Raw genomic sequence first — 6,650 nt, forward strand, 5'->3', positions numbered from 1 at the left:
CCCAGGTGTTCCAGATCAGGTTATATCCCATTCGATCCTGAGATCGAACGTTCCTTCCATAGACAGAAAAACTTCTACAAGCAAATCCTGGCGGATTCTGGTGATACTAACAATAATCACCGCGATCCTCCAACTGATTCTAGCAATTCAGAGACATCATCAGACACAGAATCAGAGATGGCGGCTCCAAAGAAGCTTAGTGATTATTCACAACCAAAGCTTACGGATTTTCCACATCTCACCCCTACTCCGGCTCTTGATGGGGTTCAATTTGAAATTAAGCCTCAATTTATAACGATGATAGAGAGGAAGCAATTCAGTGGAGCAAAGGGTGAAGACCCGAATCTTCACATTCCCGACTATTGTCAATATTGTAACACCATCAGGCAAGCCGGGGTCACTCAAGACCAACTCAGGGAGATTCTCTTTCCCTTCTCTTTAACTGGAAAAGCTAAATTGTGGTTTAATGGCTTGAATAGAACTACACTTGGTATAACTGACTGGGAAACTCTTGTTTTGAATTTCTATAACAAGTATTATCCTGCAGAGAGAACAACAGTACTACGGAGTGCGATTCAGAACTTTGCCCAAGAAGCCGATGAGTCTTTATATGAGGCTTGGGAGAGGTTCAAGGACTTACAAAGAGAATGCCCCCACCATAATTTAGCACAATGGCAGTTAATCCAAGCCTTTTATAACGGCATTGGAAATTCTTCTAGAATAATTTTAGACTCTGCAGCTAGTGGGAGATTTATGAATCTTAATGTTGATGATGCAGGTCAGGTTATTGAAGATATGGCGATACACAATTCCCAATATGGGAATCCCAGAGGATTTGCTAACAAGGGGAAACATAGTGTCGACTCTGTATCCTTTTTGCAATCTCAACTGACCTCTATTTGCCAAAAAATTAGATAATCTGAGCACTGCTAGTGTAGCTAATGTTTTTGCGATTAACAATAATTCTAATGAGGCTTTCTGTGAAAATTGTGGTATTGTAGGTCATTGGGAGCAGGATTGCAGGAGTTCCGTGGAGCAAGTTAATGCCTTCCAAGCTTATAGGCAGAATAACCCATACTCCAACACTTACAATCCTGGGTATCGGAATCATCCATACCTTTCCTACCGGAGCACTAATGTTCAAAATCCACCACCACAAGAACCACAGGTGCCACAACATCAGCAGCAGAAATACTATCATCCCAACGCTAGCCAGAAGAATCAACCACAACAACCCCCCTCATCTTCCAACCCTTCCTTGGGGGAAATTAGAGCAATGTTGGTCAATATGCAAAAGCACATGGAGAGCAGGGATGCGACAATTGATCAAATTCTAGCGCATAATAAAATTGTAGATAATCAAATTGCGCAACTCTCCGCTACTCTACAAGCACGCCAACAGGGAGCCCAGCCGGCACAGCCGACTAGGCCTACGGATCAAGCATTTGCAATTACTCTAAGGAGTGGTTCAAACTATGAAGGGCCCTCTATGCCCAGAGTTGATGAACCTTTTTTGTTAAATAATGCTAATCTTGATTCCATTAAACCAAACAATGTAGTTTCTAGCCCTGCAGGGCTAGAGGATAATACTAACACACCTAATTCTACATTGCAGGGTAAAACTCCAGAGAAGGTGGCTACTCCAGATAAGAATAAGAATGCTCAAAAGCCAATTATCAAACTTCCTTTCCCCAATCGTCAATTGAAGACAAACTTGGATAAGCAGTTTGGTAAGTTCCTGGAGGTGGTTAAAGATTTAAAGGTAACAGTTTCCTTTACTGAATTGATCACACAAATCCCCTCATATGCAAAATTTATGAAAGAAATATTGACGAGAAAAAGGTCTATTAGTGAGGTAGAGACAGTAGCTTTCACTGCAGAGTGTAGTGCCGTACTTCAAAATAAGTCTCCACCCAAATTAAAAGATCTGGGTAGTTTTTCTATCCCTTGTCATATTGGCAATCTCTTGATTGATAATGCATTATGTGATTTGGGTGCTAGTGTTAGCGTCATGCCATTATCTGTGTGTTCTAAGTTGAATATGGGTAAATTAAAAGCTACCAATATAACTCTACAAATGCCCGACCGTTCTTTCAAATACCTCCTAGGTGTTTTAGAGGATGTCCCCGTTAGAGTAGGTAAATTTTATATACCTGTAGATTTTGTTGTTCTTGATATGGCTGAGGATATGCAAACTCCAATTATTTTGGGTAGACCATTCCTTAACACTGCAGGAGCAGTCATAGATGTAAGAAGTGGTAAGCTAACACTATCAGTAGGGGACGATAAAGTGGTTTTTAATCTGAATAATGCCCCCAAAAGCTCCATGACTTACGAGAAATGTTTCAGTGTTAATGTGGTTGTAAATTATTCTAACAAGCCCCAAGCTCTTGAAAAAGATCCCTTGGAGGCGGTATCCTGTGTTGCATCCTTTTCAGATGAGATAGAAAAATGGCAAAAGGAAGTCGATGCAATAGAAAGAGCACTCTACAATGTTGGTCTTGGTTTCGAGGATGAACAAGTGGAACCGATCGAGCAAGTTGTGCGAATCAAGCCTACAGTAAGTGTTCCGCCAGATCGAGTTGCAAGTGTTGAACGCAATGACAATTTGAAGCAACATTCGATCGAAAAAGGGTTTTTAGTGCGGAGCATTGAAGAACCCCCAGTCCAAGTCAAGGAGGATCCACCAGATAAGGTGACTTGGCGCCCCACAGGTTATGTCAGGAAGCCACATCGCAGCCTAAACATCGCTAGACCGGGTGAGAAACCACCCGATCAAGTGTTAGGTAAAGGGTCCTAGGAACTGTACTTGGTAAGAAGGTCGTGCGGGACCTATATAAACCAGCGCTTTGCGGGAGGCAACCCGTATTTCATGCTTTCTAGATTAGTTTTCATTTTCTCTTATTTTATTTTTATTTTAGAGAGGTGAGGAGAGTGATATTTTACCATTTTTAAGTGTTGTTATACAAGTATGAATTTGACAGGTAAAAAGACTTAGAAAAATTTGAAGAAGAAAAGAAATCGGAGAAACTCCAGGGCTTGGTACGGGCCCGATCGGGCAAGGCTCGCCCAATCGGGCGCGCAAGTGAGGCAAAAATCGGAGAAAAATTCGCCCGATCGGGTGAATCTGCCCGATTGGGCGCGCAAGCAGAGCTGATTTCTTGACTAATTTCGCCCGATCGGGCGCGAGAGGAGACCTGGAAACAAGTTCTCTTCTCGCCCGATCGGGCGCGCAAGTGAGGCAAAAATCGGAGAAAAATTCGCCCGATCGGGCGAATCTACCCAATCGGGCGCAAGAGGAGAGCTGATTTCTTGGCTAATTTCGCCCGATCGGGCACGGCTGCCCGATCGGGCGCGAAAGGAGACTTGGAAACAAGTTCTCTTTTCGCCCGATCGGGCGAGGTCGCCCGATCGGGCGCAAATCGAGTGAGAAGAAAAGAAATATCGGGCGAAGCTCGCCCGATCGGGCGAGCAAAGGGCGAAAATTATGTTCGCGTTCGTGCCCGATCGGGTGGAGCTCGCCCGATCGGGCGCGCAACTTGCATTTTTGAAATTTCCCCATTCGCCCGATCGGGCGAGCCTCGCCCGATCGGGCGCGCCTACAACCCGTCCCCCCTTTATTTTCTTTTCTCTTCTTTCTTCCCTCACTTTCCCCTTATTTCATCTTCTTCATTTCACTTTCTCTCTCTAAAACCTCCATTTCCAAACCTTCAACTCACACTTCATTCCAAGATCTCCTCCAATTCTTCCATCCAAACTTAAAAATTCTTACATTTTCCAACTCCTCTCATCTTTCTCTACAATTTACACTAAATTTTCAACACTTTCTCTCAATTTCTTCTCAAACCCTAAGAGAGAGAAAGCTTCAATTCCTACTATTTTCACATAAAATGGCTTTCAAGAGGTCTAGAACTGTTAGGGGTGAAGGATCGAGGCAACAAGCACCTAGCATTGACCCGGAGCTGCAAATTCCGGGGTGGGAGAGGGTGGTCATCACCACCCAAGAGCAAAGGCAAAGGATGCTCAACCTCATCACACGGCAGGTAATTCCTACCCGTTTTATTCATCATCCTACGCTTTCTAGACTAGGAATTGATAAACATGTTGAAAAATTGTTCAAAGGAATTGGCATGAGTGGTTTGTTCCAATTACATTATGATACTTATGATTATTTGATTTTAGAATTCATTTCTAGTTTTAATGTCATAAAATCAAATGCTCTAATCTCTCATGTTCAATTTCGATTGTTTAATAATGATATTAGATTGTCCTTGAAAGATTTTGGAAAATTGTTTGAATTGAAAGCCGATAGACCAATTGAACCACCCCAAGACAACATTACTTTTGTCTACCGTGCTCTAACAGGGAATCCTAACTTAAACCTCCAACATGCCAAGGGCACTTGGATTCAACATCCCGTGCCAAAACTTTGGCAACGGTTTGTTGGCCTTACCATCTTTGGGAGGCATGAACCGGCTAATGTGAGGAGAGATGAACTAGAACTATTAGGATCATACATGATTCCTAAGAGTGACAAGCTTAACATAGTTCATAGGATGGCCCAACACTTTCAGAGGGTTGCCAATGCGGCCGAATCGGGTAGGTCTAGGGTCCCAATTTACTTTGGCGGGTTAGTAACCCACATAGCGGTCAAATACCTTAGTTGGACTCCTAACGGTGATGGTAAGGTAGACGGACCAACCTTAATGGACGCACCCTACTTAGGAGGCCTTAATTGGTTAAATGTGATAGGGGGTGAGACTTGGTGGGTGATTCATAGGGAGTCGGGTAGAAGAGACAACGCTTTCACCTTGCCTAACCCCTTGACTAAATTTGAGAAGGGTCTTCCCTCTTATACCTTTGAATCAGGAGACCAAGGGGAGGCCCAAGCACACCACCAAGCACCTCCCTCACCACCACAACATTTCCACCAACCATCACCCCAACACTACACACATCACATTCCCACTTCCTCAACCAACTACAACATCGACCCTAACGCCCCATATGACTTTTCGGCTTTTAGAAGCCAATTGGATCGGATAGAGAGTGGGCAAGGGAGGATGGAGGGTATGGTTAGGAATTTGGACACTAGGGTAGGAGCCCTAGATGCTAAAGTTGGGGTTGTGGAGAGGAACTTGGGGCGGGGCTTATACCCCATGTATGATGATTATGCCCGTCGGGGGGCTATTCCCCCCGAATCACTTGTCCCCGATTGGTTCCAATACCCCCAAGGGGGATACACGGACCCAAGTGCCTACGATACCTATGTGGACTATTCATCGGTCCATGGATATGGGACCGATGCTCCTTTTGGTGGGCTTGGGGGGAATGTAGACCCTAACTATTTTGCAGGTGGTTCGGGTTATGGAGGTGGTGGTTTGAGCCATGGAGAGGCCGGTTCTAGCCATGGTGGTGGCGGTTATTCGAGGATGGATGAGGATGAGGAGTAGGTTACACTCCTAAGTCAATGAGGGCATTGCTTGATTTGGCTTGGGGGGTAATCTTTCGCTTGGTAACTCTCTTTCCTTTCTCTCTATTTACTTGCTTTCTAGTGTAGTTTTTATTTGCTTTCTAATTTAGTTTCATTGCTTCCCTTATATGAAAAATACAAAAAAATTTGAAAAATAAAAAAAAATCCAAAAAAACGTTCCAATGAATTGTAAATCATGCTTCCCTGTGCCCCATACTTGAGAAAATTTGTTTTGATTCTTGGTATTTGATGATGAATATTGTGGATTAGTTGATCATGATATGATGTTTGATTGCCTTGAAACCTTAGCATGCGTCAATTTTGTCCAACTACTTGTGATTATAGTGCTTGACTAGTTGATTTGGTTAGGAAATGTGTGATAGTTCCATAATTCCTGGTATGTCAATGAATTTGAGTATTGATTTACAACTATGAGTAGTGTTTCATGACTTATTATTATGCACATGAGGAGGACGAAGGATGTCATTCTTTTAGGTAGCCTTCAGAGTATTAGATACATTTGTTCCCTTCTTGTTACCCATGTTGTTGCTTGTGCCCTTTTATTGTTTATTTAGCCACATTACAAGCCTACATGAGCCCCATTGGTTACTAGTCCCAAGCTTGGCTTGGGGGAGCGATTAGTTGGTGAGGTGAGGGAGTTGTGATGTGCATATTATTTGCACAATGTGGGAATAAAAGAAGAGTTATTGTTCTTTGATTTTTGATTGGAAAATATTGATATTGTGTTTCAAAGTTGAATTTTCCAATATGAGTTAAAAAGAAAATAAAGAGCAAAAGAAAAAATTTATTAATGCTCAAATGTTCTATTTGAAGGTTGTTCAAGGAAAAAGAAAAAAAAAAAGAAGAAGAAAAAATTCAAGTAAAAGAAAAAAAAAAGAATGAGTTCAAAGTTTGTTTTTCACTCAAAGTTCCATATTATCATATCTTATGAGTGAAATTGTAAGTGTTGGGATTGTTTATATTGTTTGGAGTATATTTGATGGATTGTTGTTTGGAGTTGGTTATGTTGGAGATGTGTATGATCATTATTTTTTATCATGGGTTTTATTAGGATATGGCTCCTTTAAGCATAACTTTTCTCTCACATAATCCCAAATTTATCCTACCTTTACCCTAGCCTTACATTACAAGCTTAAAAGACCTTCCGACCTTGTGC

The 6,650-nt window shown here is 42.3% G+C and overlaps 1 non-coding gene across 1 annotated transcript; it reads right to left on the bottom strand.

Annotated features, from left to right (window-relative positions):
* Positions 1-558: 558 nt before the first annotated feature.
* On the bottom strand, positions 559-665 carry LOC145637513 (small nucleolar RNA R71). Its single transcript, XR_014114288.1, has one exon. It is a non-coding gene; the product is annotated as a small nucleolar RNA R71 (small nucleolar RNA).
* Between the last annotated feature and the right edge of the window lie 5,985 nt (positions 666-6,650).

This window comes from Chenopodium album, chromosome 6 (assembly GCF_948465745.1).
Source record: "Chenopodium album chromosome 6, dcCheAlbu1.1, whole genome shotgun sequence".
Taxonomy (NCBI): Eukaryota; Viridiplantae; Streptophyta; class Magnoliopsida; order Caryophyllales; family Amaranthaceae; genus Chenopodium; species Chenopodium album.